This window comes from Zootoca vivipara, chromosome 8 (assembly GCF_965207765.1).
Source record: "Zootoca vivipara chromosome 8, rZooViv2.hap1.1, whole genome shotgun sequence".
Lineage (NCBI taxonomy): Eukaryota > Metazoa > Chordata > Lepidosauria > Squamata > Lacertidae > Zootoca > Zootoca vivipara.
The window spans coordinates 86396567-86421701 of NC_142591.1; the positions used below are offsets into that span (position 1 = coordinate 86396567).

The 25135-nt window shown below is 50.2% G+C and overlaps 1 protein-coding gene across 1 annotated transcript in view; it reads left to right on the forward strand.

Annotated features, from left to right (window-relative positions):
* Positions 1 to 24945: 24945 nt before the first annotated feature.
* The window catches only part of LOC118089962 (protein EFR3 homolog A), a 53306-nt gene continuing 53116 nt past the window's right edge, over positions 24946 to 25135 (forward strand). Inside the window, exon 1 of the mRNA XM_060277540.2 lies at positions 24946 to 25036. The gene's annotated coding sequence lies outside the window, so the exon portion shown is untranslated. The remainder of the gene's footprint in view (positions 25037 to 25135) is intronic.

Below are 25135 nucleotides of genomic sequence, written 5' to 3' on the forward strand. Positions count from 1 at the left end.
CATCAGCCCATCACCCATTCCCATCACCCCCACCCCCCACCCTCTGAATATACATAAGGGTTTGGTGGCTTCTGTTTCAGTGTATCTGACGAAGTGTGCATGCACACGAAAGCTCATACCAAAATAAAAACTTAGTTGGTCTTTTAAGGTGCTACTGAAGGATTTTTTTTTATTTTTTTTATCCTGAGTTTCAGGTATATCTGCTTTGAGAAGAGTGCACTGCCAGCAGGTAGATAAGAAAAAAACGGATAAGAGCAGAGACAAGAGTTAGTTGCGTAAGCAACGCGGGGAATACACAAAACGTTTGTTGTTGGTTACGCAGACATCCTGGCATTGGAAAGCCAATTAGCACAGGTAGTGCGATTTATTTATTTTTAAAGACCCTATTGTTCTGATCCATTGCGCAAGTGGTAGCACTGAATAGGGATAATTATAGCATTTTCCCTTAAAAAGCAAGAGTAGGTGAGCTGGTTTGCAGGCGAGGGGAGGGGAATCTCAAAAGGTAAAACCTTCATGAGGCCTCACCAGAAAGTCAACACAACGTGGCAAGCTTTTGAGTGCAGCAGAAGTCTTTGAGAAGGTGATATGATAGACATGTTCAAATATCTGAAGGGCTGACACATGGAGGATGGTGAAGTAAAATTTAAGCTGGTTCCTATGAACCCAGAGAAATGGATCCTGACCCAGGGAGAGCCCAAGGATCCAGGCAAACAGACGAATTTAAGCGTCTCCTGCCCACCAAATAACAGAGACCAAACCAGGACGTACGAAGCAAGGCACTTTTATTTCGCTGTTGCAACAGGGTCCTTCCTCTCACGCAGGAGAACAAGGAAGGGGCCCCAAACAGAGGTGTCTTGCCCTTAAAAAGAAATTTGAAATTGGTTTCAGCCCACCCCCCAGAAGCATCATCCATATGTCACAGAAGGGGTGTAGCCCAAGACCGCTCTCCCTAGATTCATCATAGGTACATCATGAACGGGGAGGTCTGGTGGCAGTAATCTGAGCAGTCTGGACCCTGCCCCCTGCCCCCAAAACCTAATCAACAAAATTGAGAGATATTTACGTTTCCCTGTTTCCCAGCCAAGTTAATCACACCCTTTTGTCTGGCACTCAGGTATCAGGATGCCAGGGTTATCATTTTAATTCCTGAGACAATGAGAAGGTTCCCCCCACCCCACTTCTTCCTGGCAGAGGAACACCTGGTCAGAGAGAGTCAAAATGGTGTCAGTCAGGCCTGTTTTCCTGTGCTGCTTCAGACATGTTTCTGTACATTCATGTACATGTTTTATGAACAATTATTAATATATATATATATATATATATATATATATATATATATATATGACCTCAAAATTCTTATAACAATGGCAGAAAGTCATGGATTCAAATGACAAAGAAGGAGATTCCAACTATATCAGGAATAACTTTCCAACGGCGAGGGCTGTCAGACATTGCAGCTGGCTCCGTTAGAAGATGGTGGGCTCTCCCTCCTTGGAGATTTTTAAACAGAGGCTGGGCGGCCTCTTTAGCGGTGATTCCGTCACTGCAGGGGGTTGGACTAGATGCCCTTTGCGGCTCCCTTCTAACTCTTTGGAGTATTGTGAGCCAATGGATCACAACCTCATTATGCAGAACTTCAGGGAAATTCAACAATTCTGCAAAATCTTCCTGGGCATTACAGCATTACAGTGTGTGTGTGTGTGTGTGTGTGAGAGAGAGAGAGAGAGAGAGAGAGAGAGAGAGAGAGAGAGAGAGAGAGAGAGAGAGAATCACCTGTAGCAATTGTGTTACTGGTTCCACTCCACCCCCTGTGACTCGGTGTCCCGAGAGAGAGAGAAAAGATTTCCCACGTGCCTATTTTCTCGTTTAATAAAGGCTCGAAGCTAAAATCTTTTCAAAGCCAAGAACGGAATGAGTCAGTGTGGTGTAGCGACTGAGCAGACTAGGAAGACACGAGTTCAAGTTTCACTTCTTCCAGGAACTTGCTGGATAGCCTAAGTCATGCTCCTTAGATTTCTCAGTCTCTCAGTGTCTCTTCCAACCCTACAATTCTATGATATTATCAGCTTTCTTCTAAATGTGACTGAGCTTATTCAGTCAGTCATTCATTCATTTAGAATCATAGAATCGTAGAGTTGAAAGGTACCCCAAGGGTCATCCAGTCCAACCCCCTGCAATGCGGGAATCTCAGCTAACGCGGCCATGACAGATGGCCATCCAACCTCTGCTTAAAAACTTCCAGGGAAGGAGAGTCCATCACCTTCTCAGGGTGTCAAGTCCAGCTCCTACAGTCAGAAAATTATTGCCTTTCTTGTAACTTGAAGCCATTGGTTCATGCAGCGGCCTTTGAGATATTTGGCTCTCCTACCTCCTCTCAAGGGACCCAGGTGGCGCTGTGGTTAAACCACTGAGCCTAGGGCTTGCTGATCAGAAGGTCGGCGGTTCGAATCCCTGTGACGGGGTGAGCTCCCGTTGCTTGGTCCCAGCTTCTGCCAACCTAGCAGTTCGAAAGCACGTCAAAATGCAAGTAGATAAATAGGAACCGCTACAGCGGGAAAGTAAACGGCGTTTCCATGTGCTGCTCTGGTTTGCCAGAAGTGGCTTTGTCATGCTGGCCACATGACCTGGAAGCTATACGCCGGCTCCCTCGGCCAATAATGCGAGATGAGCGCGCAACCCCAGAGTCGGTCACGACTGGACCTAATGGTCAGGGGTCCCTTTACCTTTACCTTTACCTCCTCTCAATCTCTTCTTTGCCAGGCTAAACATACCCAGCTCCTTCAACTGTTCCTCATCAGGCTTGGTTTCCAATTCCAGACCTTTCATCATCTTGGTTGCCCTCCTCCACAATATCCCAGTTTTCTGCGGTTACTGGATAGCTCAGTTGGTAGACCATGAGCCCCTTGATCTCAGGGTTGTGGGTTCAAGGCCCACGTTCAGCAAAAGATTCCTGCTTTGCAGGGGGTTGGAATAAATGACCCTCGTCATGGTCCCTTCCAACTTACAGTTCTATGATTCTAAAACAGGAGGATTTGGCAAGTTCACCGGCTTCATTTATATTCCACCTTTCAGCCAAGGAACTCATGGCAGCATTCATTAAATCAGAGAGATGGAATGTACCCAAAGGTCATCCAGTCCAACCCCCTGCAGGCTATGATTTCTCCCGTCCTCCATTTTATCCTCACAACAACCCTTCAAAGTAGGTTAGGACTAAGAGACGATGACTGGCCCAAGGTAACCCAGGAAAGCTTCATCGCTCACTGGAAATTTGAACCCTGGTCTCCCAGGACCTAGTCTGATGCTCTAACCACTATATCACGTTGTCTCTCTAGTGCCTGAGAACGTTCTGAAAGTGCTGTGTAACTGCTCAGGTTATAAATAGCTCCTAACTTACAAGCACAGCAAAATAGTGTGATGGAACATTGAATACACACAGATCTGGCAAAAGCTATGGGGGATTAGAACCTCTTTCATCAGGGGCAAAACAAGAAACCACCATGAAAGCAGATTACACCTTCGAACTTACAGAAGTACCTGCAAGGTTGTTGGTTTTTAATTATTATTTTGATGCAAATTATAACCCTGTAACTTTGCCACTATGCACTGATCTCACAGAAATCCTCCCTGACAATCCTGCTGCGTACAAAGAACGTCCTCTTTCCCTCTGGGGTTTAGGTTTGTGATGCTTAATGAACAGAGCGATGTGGCCAAGACAAACAGCAAACAGAGATAGACAATCCATCCTGGTTTGGTGGCTGCAATCCTGGCTCCACACCTTTAAAGTTAATAACCGGAGGCTCACTTGGAGTAACAAGTCCTGCTTCCTCCAGCATTAGCCCACTCCTAGGGGCTCATCTTAAAAAGCAGAGACATTACCTTGCCGACAAAGGTCCGTATATGTCAGAGGGCCTGGTATGGCTACTCTAGAGTAACGACTCCAGCATGGTCTTTTAAGGTTTTTATTAAGTGCTGATTATTTACAGTGTTCAGAGCAGTAAAAATGCATCCTTAAGGTGAGGTGTCTGAACTCCCGAATGGCGATTGGCGCGTTTTCTTCCAGCACCACAGCTTTGGCAGACCCAACCTCTTCCCCCTACGTTTGCGTCGCAATTCGGGAGTTGGGGGAATTGGCCTCCCCCCTGTGCGTCCAACTTCCTGTCCCACCTGAGGCATGGGCTCCACAACCTTGCCTGAGCCTCGGACACCACTTCCTGACTCTCCGCTGGAGGCAGAGCTCTCCTTACTCTCTCCCGCGCTTGGGGATGGGCTGGAACTTAAGATGGGAGGGACTTCCCTGTATCCCTCGTCCCTCACATCCATCCCCCTCCCAGGCTCCTCTCCCCCCCTTCCTAGTGGCTCTCCGCTTGCTGGGGACGAGTGAAACCCCAAGAAGTCTGTGGCATCCGAGCCTGTGGGTGTAAAAATTTCCCCCCAATCCTGCGATCTTTCTCCTTCCCCCTGAGAAGACGGGAATCCCAAGAAGTCAGTGGCGTCAGAGCTGGTGGGAGTAAAAATGTTCTGCCAGTCCTCTCCTGCCTCTGACGTCGTTGACCTCGGTGAAACCCACACCTCTTCTTCCGTGTCCTCAAATTCCGCTTCCCATCTCCATGGAGAGCTGCTGCCTGCTATCCCTTCCTCCTGCCCCTCCCCCTCTCCCTCCCTTTCCATGTGCCAGGGCTTGGGCCTGTGGGGGAACAGGGCGTGGAACTCTTCTACTAAAAATTCCTCAGGTACTTCCGTGGCTGGTATCCACTCATTGTGGGACGGCGGAGTGTCCTCCCATGCTATCAGGTACTCCAGCCCTCTCACCCCTCTCCTTGAGTCTAAAATCTCAGTTGCCTCATTGAGCTGACGGGCGTTTCCCGTCTCCCCTCCTCCCTCTGGAGGCTGATCGCTGTCCCTGAACCTGGTACTTTCCCTGTACGGCGACAGCAGCGATCTATGAAACACTGGGTGCACTCTCATGTCCTCCGGCAGTGCTAGCCTGAAGGCTACCGGGTTGACCTGTTGCGTGACCGTGAAGGGGCCCAGCCTCCTGGGTGCTAACTTCTTGCATCGCCCCCTGGTGGGAAGACCTTCCGAGGATAACCAAACCTTGTCCCCCACCCTGATGACCTCTCCCGGTCGCCTGTGGCGATCTGCCCCCTTCTTGTACGCTTCCTTGGCCCTCTCCAAGTGTTCTCTGAGCTGCTGGTGCACCGTCTCCAGGTCCTCTGCCCAATCCTCTGCCTGTGGGCCCTCTTCCTCCTCCTCCCCCTCCCTCTCCGGGAAAGATCTGAGGTCGCGCCCGTAGTTGGCCTTAAAGGGCGACACCCCTGTGGAGACGTGCACCGCATTGTTGTAGGCAAATTCTGCCAGTGGCAGGCGATCCACCCAGTCCGTTTGCCTCTGGCTGACGTAACATCTCAGGTACTGCTGCAGAATGGCGTTGACCCGCTCCGCCTGTCCATTGGTTTGCGGGTGCCTAGCCGTCGACAAGCTGACCTCCACCTGCAGGAGGTTCATGAGCCGCCGCCAGAACCTGGAAACAAATTGGCGGCCACGATCCGAAATAACCCTTAAAGGCAATCCATGCAGTCTGAATACGTGGTCAACAAACAGTTTGGCCGTCTCTTCTGCCGAGACCGCCCTGGCACACGGTATAAAATGGCACATTTTGGACATGAGGTCCACCACCACCAACACTGCGGTCTTGCCCCTGGACGACGGCAGGTCTGTGATGAAGTCCATGGACACTACTTCCCACGGCCTGTGCGGTGTGGCTAAGGGCTCCAGCAAACCTGCTGGTGGCGCTCTGACCACCTTTGCTCGCTGGCAGGTGTCACATCCCCTTACATAATCCCGAACATCCTCCCGCACCCCTGGCCACCAGAAGTGTCTCATGACTAGGTGAGTGGTTTTGTCCCTTCCAAAATGACCCGCCGTTGGGTTGTCGTGCATCTGCTTGAGGGCCTTACCTCTCAGCTGTTTGGTTGGCAGGTACAGGGCTCCCTTGTAAAAAAGCAAACCCCTCCTTTCCTCAAAGTCTTTGGCCTGCTCCCCCCCCCTCTCAGTTCTCTGAAGATGCGGGTGGCAAATTCATCAGCTGCTGTCAGTGCTGTGAGTTCTGCCTCGCTCACCACTGCTGCTCCGCAGGACCATGCTGATGGGGGGAAAATATGCCTGGGTGCCGGTGGCAACTCCTCCTCCATGTACTCTGGCTTGCGGGAGAGGGCATCCGCCCTGACATTCTGCTCTCCCGGGATGTAGTGGATGGAGAAGTTGAAGTTCGAGAAGAACTCTGCCCACCGTATCTGCCGCTGGTTGAGCACCCTGGCAGTTCTCCAGAACTCCAGGTTCTTGTGGTCTGTGCACACCTGGATGGGGTGCTTGGCGCCCACCAGGAAGTGTCGCCAGTGCTGGAACGCAGCGTGGATCGCGAGAAGTTCCCTGTCGAACACTGTGTAGTTGCGTTCCGGCTGGGTCAGCTTCCTGGAGAAGAAGGCACAGGGTCTCCACTCTCTGTTGGCGTCCAGTTGCAACAGAATCGCTCCCAGAGCCTTGTCCGAAGCATCTGTCTCCAGGCGTAGGGGCGCATCCTGCACCACGTGGAACAGGTGCTGGTCTGAAGCGAATACCCTCTTGAGGCTTTCGAACGCTGCTTGCGCCTCTGGTGTCCACCGGAACTTCCGCTTGCCTCTCAGGCAGTCGGTGATAGGAGCCGTGACGCGAGAGAAGTTCTTGATGAACTTCCTGTAGAAGTTCGCGAAGCCTAGTAGGCGTTGGGCATCTTTGCGCGTCCTGGGGCTGTGCCAGTCCAGGATGGCCTGCACCTTGTCCTTGTCCATCGCCAGCCCCTTGTCTGAGAGCTTGTAGCCTAGGAAGTCCACTTCTTTGGTGTGAAACTTGCACTTCTCCAGCTTCACATACAGGTGGTTGTCCTTCAGGCGCTGCAACACCTCCCTGACATCCTTCACATGCTGCACTGGGTCATTGGAGTAGATAAGGATGTCATCCAGAAAGACCAAGCAGTTCTTGAAGAGGAGGGACCCCAGGACGTGGTGCATGAAGGCCTGGAAGCATGCTGAGCCCCCTTGCAACCCGAAGGGCATCACCAGATATTCAAAAGAGCCCAGAGGCGTGAACATCGTGGTTTTCCATTCATCACCCTCCCGGATCCTAATCAAGTTGTACGCCCCTCTTAGGTCGAGCTTGGTGAAGATCTTGCCCCTGCGTGCCGCTGTCAGGAGATCATCCACTCTGGGCATGGGGAAAGCCACTGGCTCTGTCACCGAATTCAGCCGTCTAAAATCCACCACCAGACGGCGCTGTTGCGTGTCTTTCTTGTCCACCCAGAAGACCGGGCTGCCCCCTGCTGCCTTGCTTTCTCTGATGAACCCCCGCTTGAGGTTCTTGTCGATGAAAGCGCGCAGATCCTCCAGTTCCTGATCTGACATGGCGTACAGCTTGGCTGGGGGTATAGTTGCCCCTGGCACCAGGTTGATCTGGCAGTCAAAAGGCCTGTGTGGGGGTAGGTGGTCGGACTCCGCTTCGCTGAAGACCTCCTGCAGGTCCCAGTACGGCTTGGGTATTGCCTCACCCCCCTTGACGTGCATGGTGGCCACCGTGGCTATCGGAGGCCCCTCCCCTGGTTGGTGCTGCATGCAATGTTCCAGACAAAAGTCCGATCCAAAAGTGATGCATCTCTGGTGCCAACTTATGGAGGGGTCGTGGCGCGTCAGCCAGCTCATGCCCAAGACGATGGGGGGGTCTGAGATGGTTGTGACGTTGAAAGCCAGTGTCTCTGAGTGCCTTCCCACCGTCATTCTCATGGGGGGGGTTTGATGCGTGATGGCCCCTCCCAGCAGCTCTCTGCCGTCAATAGTGGCCACGTGCAGGGGAAAATCCAGCTGCAGAAGTTGGATCTGGTGCTCTTCCGCAAAGTTTCTCGAGAAGAAGTTGGCTGAGGCACCACTGTCAATTAAGGCGAGGACTGTCAGGGGATAGCCATTTGGGAGCGTGAGCGTGACTTCTAGAACCACTCCTGCTCTGGGAGGGGTGGGCTGGCTCTGCTCCTCTCTGTGCGGGTGGGCGGGCGGGGGCTGTTGTCTGCTGACTGTGCCTGGCTGCTGCCCCTTGTCTCCTGCAGCCAGGCTGTCTCGTTTCCCTGCTGTGGTGCTGCGTCAGCTGGGGAAGGTACAACCGTTCCCGCCTTTCCTTGCCACTCTCTGCGATGAGGGCAGTCTCTGACGCGATGCCGGGGGGAGTTGCAGAGAAAGCAATTCCCGCCTCTTCCCTCCTTGCGTCTTGGCGCCGCCGGGGTTTGAAAAGCCCGCGCGCGCGCTCCTCCGATCTCCATCGGTTCCGGCTCTGGGCTTGGCCTGGGCGGGTGTGGGGGCGGCCCCTGGGGTGGGGTTTGGTGATGTGGTCTGTCCTGGGAGCGTGGGAACCAAGGTTTTGCTGCGCGCGTCGCTTGTTTGTCATTCCATCTGGATTCCTGTCTCACCCCCACCGCTAGCGCCGCTTTGCTTAACTCATCCATAGTTCGCGGTTTGGGACCTCTTGCCAGCTCATCCTTAACGTCTGCGTGCAAACCCATGTAGAAGGCTGATTTCACTGGCTCACTTTGCAGATCCCACCCCAGTTTGTGCACCAGCATGGTGAATCTCGCCCAGTAGTCCCTAACTGTCGATTTTCCTTGTGTTAAGTTATGAAGCTCCTCTTTAGTGGCCTCCATTTCACTGTCACTAGCGTACATTATTTTTAAAGCTTCTAGAAATAATTTTGCGTTCTTCATGCAAGGATTTTTTTGCGCGATGAGCGGTCTTACCCATTCTCGGGCGGCCCCCGTCAAATGCTCTATGATAAAGGAGACTCTGTGCGCGTCATCTGGGAATTCTGCTGCATGCAATTCCAGCGCATAATTTATTTCTGTCTCGAATCCTAGGTACTCCCTAGGGTCGCCGCTAAACTTGGTGACTAGGCTCTGTCCCCTTCTCACTTGGACTAGCTGCGGCTGGGGCACCCCCCCACCTCTAGCGGCTTTCTCCTCTTCCAACTTTTTCTGTAGGTCCAAAACCATCACCCTTAGCTGTTTCTCAGTCTCCTCTTTTGTCCTCACCTGGTCCACCAGCTTGTTCAGCTCCTCCTGCGCCCCTCGCGCTTCCTCCTGAGCGGCATGCAATTGCTGCTGTGCGTGCGCTGTGAGGTTCTGCAGCTCCTGCTTCGCTGCTTCGGCCTCCAGCCTCCAATGCTCAGCCTCTTGAGCGCTCATCGCTGCACTCCAAAGTAGCCAAAAAAAGATTCGGGAGTTGCTGTCAGAGGGCCTGGTATGGCTACTCTAGAGTAACGACTCCAGCATGGTCTTTTAAGGTTTTTATTAAGTGCTGATTATTTACAGTGTTCAGAGCAGTAAAAATGCATCCTTAAGGTGAGGTGTCTGAACTCCCGAATGGCGATTGGCGCGTTTTCTTCCAGCACCACAGCTTTGGCAGACCCAACCTCTTCCCCCTACGTTTGCGTCGCAATTCGGGAGTTGGGGGAATTGGCCTCCCCCCTGTGCGTCCAACTTCCTGTCCCACCTGCGGCCTGGGCTCCACAACCTTGCCTGAGCCTCGGACACCACTTCCTGACTCTCCGCTGGAGGCAGAGCTCTCCTTACTCTCTCCCGCGCTTGGGGATGGGCTGGAACTTAAGATGGGAGGGACTTCCCTGTATCCCTCGTCCCTCACAGTATAGTTCAAGCTATGGTTTTCCCAGTAGTGATGTATGGAAGTGAGAGCTGGACCATGAAGAAGGCTGATCGCCGAAGAATTGATGCTTTTGAATTCTGGTGCTGGAGGAGACTCTTGAGAGTCCCATGGACTGCAAGAAGACCAAACCTATCCATTCTGAAGGAAATCAGCCCTGAGTGCTCACTGGAAGGACAGATCGTGAAGCTGAGGCTCCAAAACTTTGGCCACCTCATGAGAAGAGAAGACTCCCTGGAAAAGACCCTGATGTTGGGAAAGATGGAGGGCGCTAGGAGAAGGGGACGACAGAAGATGAGATGGTTGGACAGTGTTCTCGAAGCTACGAACATGAGTTTGACCAAACTGCGGGAGGCAGTGGAAGACAGGAGTGCCTGGCGTGCTATGGTCCATGGGGTCACGAAGAGTCGGACACGACTAAATGACTAAACAAAAACAACAGGGGCTCAACTGTGCTAAGGGATAACCAAGCAAGGCCTTCAGCCCCAGGTGGAAGGAGAATTGTCGTCCCAGCCTCCCTGTTCTGTCGAGAGGCATGGAGAGTTAGTCATGGGACAGATCCTCAGACCCTCTGAGCATGAGCAGAATACTGTAGACGGCTTTCAGACCAGCCTTGACGGCTTTAAAAGGGGATTTGACACAGAGGAGAGGTCTATTGGTGGCCACTAGCCCTCTATGCTCTGCCACCAGAGTCAGAGGTTGTATGAATGCCAGTCGCTGGAAACGGCAGGAGGGAAGATTGCAGCCCCACAGTTGCCAGACTTTGGCACCGGTTTAGAGTGGACAGCATTGGGTTTGGGGGCAATAGCTGTGACCGTAGGTTTGAGCAGCAATTGCTCAGTTTGCGGGACGCTGTGAAATGCAGAGTTTTAACTGGAAAACAATACAAAACAACTGCAACAGTTTGGCACTGGTTTGGAGGGGATACCAAATTTTTGGAGCTCATAGTTAATGTTAAGTACGAACCCCATGTTTGATGTATCGATTGCTCGGTTTTGTGGGGTGCTGCAAAACACAGGGTTTTCGCTGCAAAATGCTGCAAAAACAAAACAAAAACCCAGCTGCAAAACTTTGGACTGGGTTTAGAGAGGATCCCAGATTTGGGGGTTCATAGTTAATTTCCTTGAGATGGCCTCTCTTGTTGTGATCGAATCACTGCCTCTCAGCCCAGCCGACCTCACAGGGTTGTTGTGAGGATTGGAAAGGTGAAGTGTGGACACCAACTTCCTTAGAGGAAGGCAGGATATAAGTCATGGGAGATACGAACCCATTTCCTTAAAAGGATATATTAAAATTATTGCGAGAGTTCAGAAATCAAAAACTAATTGACCCCCACCCAATTTAAAATCTAAAAAAATCATCAGTATTATTATTATTATTATTATTATTATTATTATTATTAAGCTGCATGTTAAAACCTCTCTCTCTCTCTTCTGCTCTGGGTGGGGTGGGAGAATAATTTCCCCACCCAGAGCAAAGTGTTCTGCTGCTGCCATGCCTCTCCTCCTCCCCCCCCCACCTTCATCATGCACCTTTTAAGTTAACTTCAATATTTGCCCAGTTTCTTTTCACTTGCTTCTCTGCTCCCATTCATGGAGAGGAACCTGAGCTCTTTCCACATACCATAGGAAGGGCCCCTGGGATTGCGTCACCATGGGGTGGGGGGGTTCCCCAGCGACTTCACTCCTGCCCGCTTCCTCATAGCTGGGATGCCTCAGGCCATACGGATCCAGAGAAGGAAGAACAGGTTGTGTGCCTGTGTGTCTGAATGGCAAGTGAGCGGATTGTAAAATCTGGGCACTGCTGGGTTCTCAAGGGCAGGGAATCATAGAGAGCCTGCCGAAAGTCTCTCTCTCCCTCTTTCGTAACACTGGAACTCGCGGACATCCAACGAAACTGAATGCTGGAAGATTCAGGACAGAGGGGAAAAACGTAATTCGTTGCACAGTGCATAGTTAAACTGTGGAACTCACTGCCAAAGGAAGCAGTGATAGCCGTTGTTATAAAATCATATTGGGGGTGGGGGTTGCAGGACACCATTACTAATGAACAGAGAGGGGTGACCGAATCTGACAGCTGCAGTTACCCAGAATCCTTCGCAACACCACCTTCGCCTCTGGTCCACTCCAGAGACATTTTTCATTTTTCATAACACCGTCAACTTGGATGACTTTAAAAGAGGATTGGACAATATCATGGACAGTAAGAGCTGTTTGACAGTGGTGGGCTCTCCTTCCTTGGAGGTTTCTAAGCAGAGGTTGGATGGCCATCTGTCAGGGATGCTTTAGCTGAGATTCCGGCATCGCAGGGGGTTGGACTAGATTATAGAAATAGAATCCTAGAGTTGGAAGAGACCACAAGGGCCATCCAGTCCAACCCCCTGCCAAGCAGGAAACACCATCAAAGCATTCTTGACATATGCCTGTCAAGCCTCTGCTTAAAGACCTCCAAAGAAGGAGACTCCACCACACTCCTTGGCAGCAAATTCCACTGCCGAACAGCTCTTACTGTCAGGAAGTTCTTCCTAATGCTTAGGTGGAATCTTCTTTCTTGTAGCTTGAATCCATTGTTCCGTGTCCGCTTCTCTGGAGCAGCAGAAAACAACCTTTCTCCCTCCTCTATATGACATCATTTTATGTATTTGAACATGGCTATCATATCACCCCTTAACCTTCTCTTCTCCAGGCTAAACATACCCAGCTCCCTAAGCCGTTCCTCATAAGGCATCGTTTCCAGGCCTTTGACCATTTTGGTTGCCCTCTTCTGGACACGTTCCAGCTTGTCAGTATCCTTCTTGAACTGTGGTGCCCAGAACTGGACACAGTACTCCAGGTGAGGTCTGGCCAGAGCAGAATACAGACTAGATGACCCTTGGGTCCCTTCCAACTCTACGATTCTATGAGGGAGGGGCTATTGGTGGCTACTAGCCAGGATGGCTGTGTTCTTCCTCTACAGTTGGAGGCAGCAATGCTTTTGAATCCTGGAAGCCACAGGAGGGGCGAGGGATCTCGTATTCAAATCCTGCTTGTTGGTTTCTCACAGGTTCTGGTTGGCCACAGTAAGAACAGGATGCTGGTCTCAATGGGCTGCTGGCCTGATCCAGCAGGCTCTTCTGATGTTATTGCCAGCATCAAGCATAGGACTGGCTAAATGGCCTTCTGCAGGGATCAGCTGAAGGGCAGTGGCTTCAGCTCAGCTTCTGCAGGGATCAGCCCCATGATCAAGATCCTGATCTGGCTGCATCTCTGCCTGACCTGCAGCTGATGTTACTTACATGTGCCATCAGGTGTAAGGCCAGCAGGTGTGGTTTAGGGGAAGTGACCTTGTGGGCCAAACTGGCCCCCACACCAAGTCAGATCTGGCCTTTGGACTGGAGGTTCCCGACCTCTGACACAGCACAGAGTTAATCTAAAGAATGAACAGGGTATCGTCGTGGCCACTGACTTAGATGCATCTAAAAGAGGATGAGACAGATTCAGAGAGGATAAGTTTACCTACGAGATTGCCTTGTGCAACATCTGCCCACTCAGCCGCTTCAAATGGTGGCAAAACTGGCCCTTTTACAGCTGCCACATGATACCTGACCGGCATTTGTAAGAACTTCCTCTTTTAGTAGGGCAGCATCTACCCTTTGGAACTCCCTGCTTCTTGACACCAGGCAGACACCTTCACTGCAGTCTTTCTGGCGCCTGCTAAAAATATTTTTGTCGAGACGAGCCTTCCCATATGCTTAGAAAGCTGGTGCCAGTTTTAATCTGTCCCCGGCCTACTGTTGCCTTAACTTTTTAAAAGTTTCACATTATGGTGTATTGCTTGATCTTTTTCGTAAACTGCTTTGAGGGGTGGTGGTGGTGTTTACAATCAAGCTGGGTATAATTTTCACAAAATAATGGAACTCCTAAGGGTGTCGGCAGCTATACTGTCAATGCCACTGTGCCCTCAATTGGCAGCTGTCCTCTTGCCCTGGTTGTGGGTCTCCCAGAGTCCTGGGAGTCCTCTGGGACCGGCTACTCTCCGAAGGAAGGAGCTGGATTCCCTTGGTCTGATCCAGCAGCAGCTGAGCTCTTCTGACATTCTTAAGGCGACAGAAAGTTCCCGGAAAGTTTGTTTAGAGCTGCTGGGATCAGAGCGTGGACAGGTAAACCGAAGTCTTAAGACCTTGTCTTCATGCCAACTTCTCCCCTGTCTCGTGTGAGATATGATGAGGAAGATTGCAGATTATATAAGGAGTTTCAGCTTGAATCACCTTTGAACAGTCGCCTCTGGCTGACATCCAGAGGTTCCCTATGACTGGTGTGAGGTCAAGGAGCAAATTGTCCCTCCTCCCGGAGTGTTTCGGGATATTGCCCTTCTCCAGGTTGTTTTCTGCTGCTCCAGAGAAGCGGACACAGAGCAATGGATTCAAACTACAAGAAAGAAGATTCCACCTAAACATTAGGAAGAACTTCCTGACAGTAAGAGCTGTTCGGCAGTGGAATTTGCTACCAAGGAGTGTGGTGGAGTCTCCTTCTTTGGAGGTCTTTAAGCAGAGGCTTGACAGGCATATGTCAAGAATGCTTTGATGGTGTTTCCTGCTCGGCAGGGGGTTGGACTGGATGGCCCTTGTGGTCTCTTCCAACTCTATGATTCTATTCCAAATTATTGGAAATGGTGAAGGTGTGGCCCCAGTGTGTGGCAGCCACAGAAAACTCAAATTCCCATGCTAGGGATCATTAGGAAAGGAACTGAAAATAAAATATAATGATGCCCTTATACAAATCTAGGGTGCAATTGGAGTACGGTGTACAATTCCGTTCACCTCGCCTCAAAAGGGATATTGCAGAGTTGGAAAAGGTTCAGAAAATGAGCCAGGGGACGAAGTGACTCCCCTCTGAAGAAAGGCTGCAGCATTTGAGACTTTTTAGTTTAGAGAAAAGGCAAGCAAGAGGCAACATGGTAGACATTGATATCATTATGCGTGGCATAGGGAAAGTGGAGAGAGAAAAGTTTTTCTTCCTTTCTCATAACACAAGAACTCATGGACATCCAATGAATTTGAATGCTGGGAAGATTGGGGACAGTCAAACTACACGGCACCTCGTTAAACTGTGGAACTCACTCCCGCAGGAGACAGTGATAGCCACCAATTTGAATGGTTTTAAAAGAGGATGAGACAAATTCATGGAGGAGGAGAGAGCTACTGATGGCTACTAGCCAGGATGGCAATGCTCTGCCTCCATAGTTGGGGGGGGGCAGCAATGCTTCTGAATCCCAGTTGCTGGAGACCCCAGGAGGGGAGAATTGTTTCTCTTTGGGGGACCTGGTCAGCCCCTGTGAGAACAGGATACTGGACTAGATGGACCACTGGCCTGATCCAGCAGGCTCTTCTGATGTTCTTACAAATCTCATGAGAGATTTCTGGTATCTAAGATAAGGAATTCTCAGCAGGGATTCTTGCTAAACCTTCTTCCTGCCTTCCCCCTGGATAAAACTTCCATGCCGTTCACTTAAAGTACATGGCTTCCCCCAAAGAATCCTGGCAACTGTAGTTTATCCCTTGCAGAGCTACAGCTCCTGGCACCCTTAACAACCTATCAGGGCCGGCTTTAGGTAGACCCCCGGAGGCGCGGTGCCAGTAGGTAGGGCGCCGCGCGGCGAAGCCGTGCGAAAACCATGCTGCGTCCTGCGACGGCGGGGGCGCCGGAGCGATCTCCACCCCTCAGCGCCAGGGCGGCCGACCTGCTCGAGACTGCCCTGCAACCTATAGCTGCTGGGGTTCTTTGGGGGAAGCACTGTGCCTTAAATTTAGGGTGCGGCTGTGGTGTCAGTACTCAAGTTTAGATGTGGCCTGAAGGAATGTTGACCTTCCATTCTTCTCCATGCAATCTTCTTTTCCATGCATCCATTAATGCCGGCAGCCCAGCTGATAAATTGCACAGCCCATCCATCACCAGGACATCTTGTTACCTCCCTGGGCTCAGCTGGGTCTGGCCTGGCTGGCAATGGGCACATGCGCCCGCAGCACAGACACACGACACCAAGCTGTTGCTGCTTGGTTGGGATTCTTAAATGTGCTGTCCCTTCCAAGGTCACCTGCATATTCCCGGAGGACTGACTTTGCTGCTCGTCTTTATATACCCGACCTGAAGAATATGGAGCTGATGATTCAGCAGGGGGAACACAGCCCAGAATAAGTAAGGCGGTAGTACAAGAATACTTGGCTAGTTTAGATGTATTCAAGGGCCAGATGAACTACATCCAAGAGTATTAAAAGAACTGGCAGAGGTGATTTCAGAACCACTGGCAATAATCTTTGAGAATTCCTGGAGAACAGGCGAAGTCCCAGCAGACTGGAGGAGGGCAAATGTGGTCCCTATTTTCAAAAAGGGGGAAAGGGAGGACCCAAACAATTACCGCCCAGTCAGCCTGACATCAATACCAGGAAAGATTCTAGAGCAGATCATTAAGCAAACAGTCTGTGAGCACCTAGAAAGAAACTCTGTGATCACTAAAAGTCAGCATGGGTTTCTGAAAAATAGGTCATGTCAGACTAATCTGATCTCATTTTTTGACAGAGTCACAAGCCTGGTAGATGAAGGGAACACTGTGGGTGTAGCCTATCTTGATTTCAGCAAGGCCTTTGACAAGGTGCCCCATGATATTCTTGTAAAGAAGCTGGTAAAATGCGGGCTAGACAATGCTACCATTCAGTGGATTTGTAACTGGCTTACTGACCGAACCCAAAGGGTGCTCATCAATGGCTCCTCCTCATCCTGGAGAGTAGTGACTAGTGGGGTGCCAAGGAGTGTGGTGGAGTCTCCTTCTTTGGAGGTCTTTAAGCAGAGGCTTGACAGGCATATGTCAAGAATGCTTTGATGGTGTTTCCTGCTCGGCAGGGGGTTGGACTGGATGGCCCTTGTGGTCTCTTCTAACTCTATGATTCTATGCTGCCAGAAACAGCCAGAACATTTCCCTACTGGTGCTCGTGGTCTCCAGATCACAGCATGAGATGAAGCCAACGGCTTTGGCAGTGTTGGGAAGCGGGTGCGGGAGTCCTAGAGACAGTGACTAGGGAAGTTTCAGGACAGATAAAAGGAAGCATTTCTTCCAGTAGCACATGTTTAAACTGAGGAACTCCCTTCCACAGGAGGCCGGGATGGCCTCTAACCTAGATGGCTTTAAAAGAGGATGAGACAAATTCATGGAGGAAGAGAGGGCTACTGATGGCTCCTAGCCAGGATGATTCTGCTCTGTCTCCGAAGTTGGAAGTAGCAAGGCTTCTGAATATCAGTTCCTGGTAGCTGTAGGAGAGGAGAAGGCTCTTGTGTTCAAATCCTGCTTGTGGGACCTGAGAACAGGTGCTGGACCAGATGGGACACTGGCCTGATCCAGCAGGTTCTTCTTTGCCCTGATGTGCTCCCTGCAGCTTATTGCCTATACCTCCTCAGGTGGGAGCCCTTTGCCTACTGCCTGCCCCCCCCCCATTATCAGCTGTTGACGCCAGACTTCTGCAAGAAGCTTCGATAACACACCTCGTAAATGCAGTCATGGGGCTCAGACTTTACCAGTTGGTGGAGTTCAGCTGGCAGTCACCTGAGTGCAAAGATACCTGGAGCATGGAATAAACAAATGGCACGGTTTGAGGGTCAGCGGGTACCTTAGTGCACAAAGTTCAGCCTCTCTGAGCAGATTAGATGCCTAGCAGTCCAGTTTTAAAAATCATCTATCCTTTCAGGGAGCAATCCTAACTGCCCTCTCTCTCCATCTGCAAAGCCCAGTGTGCCATATCTGTACGGCAGACGGCAGAGGTGGCACACAGAGATCTCTTGGCTACTGTTGGCGGATGCCACTTCTGTCCACTGGGGAAAGGCCAAGAGAGGCCTGCCGGTCAATGCCAACCTCCCACCCAGCCGTTCACCCCGAAACAAAGAAGGTTGGCTTAGTTTGCTGGTTAATTAATTAATTTCAAGGGGGGCAAATGCATGGTTCTACGCTTACGCAGCAATAACCACACCTGACTTGGTAGCAGTACATGTGAAAAGGATCTAGGAGTCTTGGTGGACCACAAGCTAAACATGAGCCAGGAGTGTGATGCAGCAGCAAAAGTAGCTAATGCTATTCTAGACTGCATCAACAGAAGTCTAGTGTCCAGATCAAAGGAAATAATTGAACAGTACCGCTCTATTCTGCCTTGGTCAGATCACAGCTGGAATACTGTGTCCAGTTCTGGGTGCCACAATTTATGAAAGCTGTTGACAAGATGGAACATGTGCAAAAGAGGGTGACCAAGATGTCTGGAAGGGCCTGGAAACCAAGCCTTATGAGGAATGCTTGAGGGAACAGGGCATGGAGAAGAAAAGACTGAGAGGTGATATGTACATTCATCCATACATTCTTTTATCTGGATGCTGCCTTTCCATAGTTCAAACCATGCTCAAAGGCATGGGTAGGCAAACTAAGGCCTGGGGTCCGGATCCAGCACAACCGCCTGCTAAATCCGGCTCACGGGCGGTCTGGGAATCAGCATGTTTTTACATGAGTAGAATGTGTCCTTTTATTTAAAATGCATCTCTGGGCTATTTGTGTGGCCTGCCTGGTGTTTTTATATGAGTAGAATGTGTGCTTTTATTTAAAATGCATCTCTGGGTTATTTGTGGGGCATAGGAATTAGTTCATTTCCCCCCCCTAAAAATATAGTCCGGCCCACCACATGGTCTGAGAGACAGTGGACCAGCGTCCTGCTGAAAAAGTTTGCTGATCCCTGCGAGTCAAAGGCATCTTACAACATGAATAAAATTACTAATTCCAAAATGTCAGAGTTGTTATGACTACTCCTGAGTAACAACCTTCCACATGCTTATCTTTCAAAAGTCTTTATTAGTGCACATTATTTACAGTGTAGCGAGCTGCTGGTTTCATGTCTCCTCATTCCGAATCAGAATCCGGCACTGCCCCTTTTCGCGACTTTAACCAACATAAAAGCCTCAGGACAGTGAATCTCCTCCCTTTTCTCCTCCTTCTCAATACCGGTGTGTGTGTGTGTGGGGGGGGAACGGGTCTACGGTCTGTCCTGTTCCTGTCCACCCTTCCCGCCTCTCTCTCTTCCTGCCTGTGGAGCAGGGGCTCTCCAGTGCTGCCAGAGCCCTGGCACTCCTTCTCCGTCTCCTGACTCACCCCTTCAGGCTCCTCGCTTTCCTGACTGCTTGGAGCTGCTTCTGATGGGGGGGGGGGGTTCTCTGTAATCCCTCCCCCTTTCACAAACATAACAAAAGCAGTCATGAACAATAAATAAAACATCAAGAAGTACACATGCAAAGTAAATCATAAGCTCTAAAACAAAGATAGTTTGTTTGGAGTACTGTGTTCAGTTCTGGGCACCACAGTTCAAGAAGGATATTGACAAGCTGGAACGTGTCCAGAAGAGGGCAACCAAAGTGGTCAAAGGCTTGGAAGCAATGCCTTATGAGGAACGGCTTAGGGAGCTGGGTATGTTTAGCCTGGAGAAGAGAAGGTTAAGGGGTGATATGATAGCCATGCTCAAATATATGAAAGGATGTCATATGGAGGAGGGAGAAAGGTTGTTTTCTGCTGCTCCAGAGAAGCGGACACGGAGCAATGGATTCAAACTACAAGAAGGAAGATTCCACCTAAACATTAGGAAGAACTTCCTGACAGTAAGAGCTGTTCGGCAGTGGAATTTGCTGCCAAGGAGTGTGGTGGAGTCTCCTTCTTTGGAGGTCTTTAAGCAGAGGCTTGGCAGGCATATGTCAAGAATGCTTTGATGGTGTTTCCTGCTCGGCAGGGGGTTGGACTGGATGGCCCTCGTGGTCTCTTCCAACTCTACGATTCTATGATTCTATGATACAAATAAGTAATTTGTATTACTTAACCCCCCCACCAAACAATACTCCAGGCCAAGCAGCCTCAGCTTCTGCTGCTGGAGTCAATCAGGGACCCACCCAGATGGGCAATGATTGTGCTGCCTGCATGCTGAGTAGAGCCCATGTCTCTTTTAAAATGCTCTTGGGAGACCAGAGCAGCTCCGCTTTCTGAGATTTCCAAGGACAAGGCAACTCTGGGCCTATAGAAGTCCTAAGGAGCAGATGCACCATCTGGTGGTCACTACCGGATGTGACCACTTCGGTCTGTTTGACTACAGTACAGTGGTCCCTTGGTTCTCAAACTTAATCCGTTCCGGAAGTCCATTCCAAAACCAAAGCGTTTCAAAACCAAGGCGCGCTTTCCCATAGAAAGTAATGGAAAACGGATTAATCTGTTCCAGACTTTTAAAAACAACCCCTAAAATAGCAATTTAACATGAATTTTGCTATCTAACAAGGCCATTGATCCATAAAATGAAAGCAATGATCAATCTACTTTAGTATAAAATAAGACAGTATTGTTGATGATAAAAATTTAAATTATTTTTTTTCTTACCTGCACTGATGATAGTCATTGTTTGGATGGGGGGCTTTTATCCATTTCCGCAGTCACACACTCGATCAATCAGGAGCTGAACTGGGTTCCACACAGTCACAAAAACGAATTAACTGAAAAAGCCTCAAAAACAAAACCACAAAATAAATAGCAAAAACAAAAGCGCCAAACTTAATCTGTTCCGGAAGTCCGTTTGACTTCCGAAATGTTCAGAAACCAAGGCGTGGCTTCTGATTGGTGCAGGCACCCCGGAAGCAACAGCCGACAGCTGCATCGGACCTTCGGCATCTGAAAAACGTTCAAAAACCGGAACACTTACTTCTGGGTTTTCGGTGTTTGGGAACCAAGATGTTTAAGAACCAAGGTGTTTGAGAACCAAGGTACCACTGTGCTTACAGGTAGCTCTGGAAATCAGTTGCCCTCCAGATGGTGCTAAGACTCCAGTCCAGCTTCCATCAGCACCAAGCAGCATGGCCAGTGGTCAGGGATGATGGGAGTTGTAGTGAGAAAAACAGCTGGGGACCCAAGTTTGGGAAAGCCTGGACACAGCATCCTGCAGCAGGATTTGTCCCAGGCCAAGGGGTGAGAAGGCTGTGCCCTTGAGTCATAGAATCATAGAATTGGAAGGGACCCCAAGGGTCATCTAGTCCAACCCCCTGCAATGCAGGAATCTTTATGCTTGTGGCAGGCAGAATCTCAACAGGTGGACCATCCCGCCTGCTACGGATAGGCAACCCTGGATCAGGAAAGTAAAAATTATATACAGTTTATCCATCATTGTTGAGATACCCTTGTCCCAAGCAAGTCTGGGACTAGGTTTCTTAATCTGATAACACTCATAGTCTCTCCCTGGACTTTTGCTGTTTCAACCTAGGTGCTACCGGTACTGTACTCATCCTGCATGGCTGCTCTATAGTTTTGTTTTTCATCTTTTGATTTGTGTCTGGAGTAACAGTTGTTCTCTGTTTTAGAAATGTTATAAAATTAAAAATACCCAAAAAAAGAAGAAAAAGTGAACAGTTACATAATCAACCTATAATTACCACCACCACCTTTCTGTGAGATTAACCGTATTAAAGTCTGGATTTCCGTGTTTCTAGGTGGTTGGTGCCCAGATCTTAAGAATTGAGCGTGGGCCTCAGACTCAGATGAGGGAGTCCCAATTCAGGTTCCCTAGTCCTTCCGGCTTGCCTACCTCAAAGGCTTGTTGTGAGGGCACAAATGGGCCTGCGCATGAGTGAGAGCTCCTTGGGATAGAAATGTGCAAGCAAGTAAACTGATAAATGCATATGAGCGGCTGGGGAGCAAGCGTTGCCGGATTTACATATAAGCTAAACAAGCTATAGCTTAGGGCCCCCACTCTCTTGGGGACCTCCAAAAATTTTAAAGAGAAAAAAAAACCTGGATGTACATTTCCAAAATATAAGATAAAAAAGAAATAAAACCTACATACAGCAACAGTGTTTTGTTTTGTGTTGTGTTGTGTAGGCTCCTATGGTGTAAGTAATGGGTCCCACCCATTAGTGGACTACTATGGTGATATTGGGACGCGGGTGGCGCTGTGGGTTAAACCACTGAGCCTAGGGCTTGCCGATCAGAAGGTCAGCGGTTTGAATCCCCGCCACAGGGTGAGCTCCCGTTGCTCGGTCCCAGCTCCTGCCCACCTAGCAGTTCGAAAGCACGTCAAAGTGCATGTAGATAAATAGGTACCGCTCTGGCGGGAAGGTAAATGGCGTTTCCGTGCGCTGCTCTGGTTCGCCAGAAGAGGCTTTTTCATGCTGGCCACATGACCTGGAAGCTGTACGGTGGCTCCCTCGGCCAATAAAGCGAGATGAGCGCTGCAACCCCAGAGTCATCTGCGACTGGACCTAATGGTCAGGGGTCCCTTTATCTTTACCCTTTATGGTGATAATGATGCGTGTCCAGAGGAGGGCAACCAAAATGGTCAAAGGCCTGGAAACAATGCCTTATGAGGAATGGCTTAGGGAGCTGGGTATGTTTAGCCTGGAGAAGAGAAGGTTAAGGGGTGATATGATAGCTGAAATATACTCGGAGTCAAGAGTGAATTTCATGCTCTTTATTCAGCTCATAGTCATCAAGGAGGAGAAGAGAAGACGAATGGCTCTTTTCCCAAAACCATCTGCTTATATACATTATTTACACAATGGGCCTTGCGTGATTGGCTACTTCAGGGCTACACCTGTGGGCCAATTATATTGTGGATTGACTTTTGCCTGCAGCCTGATTGGCTGCTCCTACAGGCCAATCAGGTAGCAGATTCACTTCTGCCAGCCGCCTGATTGGCTGCTCCAGCAGGCCAATCAGGTTGCGGATTCACTTCCACCTGGAGTTGGATTGGGTAGCTCCCGCTGATTCTGAATCCTATTGTTCTAGGATTCAGCTCAGTACATAACACCCCTCCCCTCTAAGTTCCAGTCCTGCCCGGGAAGTTGCATTCGTAGTCCCCAAGGTCTGCTGGCCGCCTCCGTGTGCGTTGTGGCCTGGGGTGTTCCTTGGTCAGGGGTTCTGGTTCTGGCTCGTGTTCCGAGGCTGCTGGCTGTGCCGGGGCTGTCTGGTCTGGCGCCACTGAACCACTAGGTTGTAGCTCTGGTTCCGGTGTCCTTCCAGCCTCGGGGCGCCCCTCTGTGCCTACTGCTTCTGCTTCCTCTGCCCACCCCTCTCGCTCTACAGGCCTCACTGCCCTGCTGTCCCCTTGGGACCCCTCTGTCCCGCTCTCCTCCCGGGTTCCTCCTGGGAATCGTCGCCGTATCTGGTCGCAGTGGCGGCGCCAACATTGCCCCCCTTCCGTTAGTACCTCGTACGACACGGGACCGGTCACCTTGGTGACTGTGGCGGGTACCCATGCTGGGCCTGCCCCAAAATTCTTTGCATACACTGGGTCCTGGGCCACAAATGTCCGGGGGTTCCTGCCCTTCCCCACCACTACCTCATCCTGAGCTCTGTCGGGGTGAAGTCGGTCCAGTCACAAACCCAGTTATGGTTTCCCCCGGGGCTTGCCGTTTTGCGTAGAAGGCATTTCGGCAAGCTACCACCGAGGGCTGTGGTGAGAAGTGCTCCTTCAGCCGTTCCATTATTGTTTTGTAAGAGACGGTAGCGACATCTCTAGGTGCAAGGAGAGCCCGGGCGATTTCAAACGTCTCCTCTCCACAGACGCTGAAGAATGTCGCCCTCTTCATGGCATCGTTGGTGACTTCTTTCGCTTGCAGGAGGAAGTTGAAACGGGCAGCGTACCCTTCCCAGTCTCCTGATGCTGGTTTGAATGGCGAGAAGCTGCTGTCGGTTGCCATTCTGGGTTCCTTGGGTCCTGGAGCTGAAGCCTGGATGCACGGTGCGATGCAGCGGTGCAGCAGGTGGCGGTGCTGCGGTGCAGTGCGTGGTGGCGGTCAGCTCAGCAGGATCCCACCTTCGTCGCCAGTGAAATATACTCGGAGTCAAGAGTGAATTTCATGCTCTTTATTCAGCTCATAGTCATCAAGGAGGAGAAGAGAAGACGAATGGCTCTTTTCCCAAAACCATCTGCTTATATACATTATTTACACAATGGGCCTTGCGTGATTGGCTACTTCAGGGCTACACCTGTGGGCCAATTATATTGTGGATTGACTTTTGCCTGCAGCCTGATTGGCTGCTCCTACAGGCCAATCAGGTAGCAGATTCACTTCTGCCAGCCGCCTGATTGGCTGCTCCAGCAGGCCAATCAGGTTGCGGATTCACTTCCACCTGGAGTTGGATTGGGTAGCTCCCGCTGATTCTGAATCCTATTGTTCTAGGATTCAGCTCAGTACATAACAATAGCCATGTTCAAATATATAAAAAGATGCCATGTAGAGGAGGAAGAAAGGTTGTTTTCTGCTGCTCCAGAGAAGGGGACACAGAGCAATGGATTCAAACTACAAGAAAGAAGATTCCACCTAAACATTAGGAAGAACTTCCTGACAGTAAGAGCTGTTTGACAGTGGAATTTGCTGCCAAGGAGTGTGGTGGAGTCTCCTTTTTTGGAGGTCTTGAAGCAGAGGCTTGACAGCCATCTGTCAGGAATGCTTTGATGGCGTTTCCTGCTTGGCAGGGGGTTGGACTGGATGGCCCTTGTGGTCTCTTCCAACTCTATGATTCTATGATTATTTCATGTTACAGCAGGTTTCTAGGGACTAGATTATGAGTCTTTGTAAATTGTGTTTCTAAAAGAACTTTTGTTCTTGCCCAACGCCAACGTGTTTGCATTATTAAGTTTGTTATGAATAAAAAATCATTTTAAGTTAGAGCTTAATAATGATTTCACTATTAATATACTTCTTAATAGTTATATCACTATTAATATACTTCTTCTTAATTGTATTTCAGTTCCACAAATACTTGGATAAAATACATATTTTTGTTACCGTATGTGCAAATGGCTTTAGACACCTATTAGGTCCATAAATGACCCTATAGCATCTATTCAACATAAAAAATAAAAAACACCAGCGGCCATTTGTTGTGGACGAAGGGCAGCTGGACAGAGAAAGGGCCCCATTCCCTTCAGGAGCTGAGGGCCTCGTCAACCCTCAATCCGTCCCTCCGGCTGACCTACCTCACAGGATTGTTGTGAGGGCAGAAAGGTGCCTGCGCATGCGTGAGAGCTCCTTGGGATATCCACGCGCAAGCAAGTAAACTGATAAATAAATCTGAGCGTAGGAAAGGAGCGAGCGTCGCCGCGGGGTTGGACTAGATGACCCTGGGCGGCGCTAGGACCCCTTCGCGAACGCGGCGCTGGGGCGAGGGGACTACAGCGCCCACAATGCACCGCGCGCCTCGGCCTAGCCTCCCGGAGGCCCCGAGAGGCGGGCCAAGATGGCGGCGGCGCCTGCTGCTCTGAGGCGGAAGCCCCGGCGGTGAGTCCTGCCCTGGGGGGGGGGGCGGGAGGACAAGAAATATGACCATTATTGTGCTTGATTATTGTTATTATTGATTAAATCTCCGCCCGCTCCCTG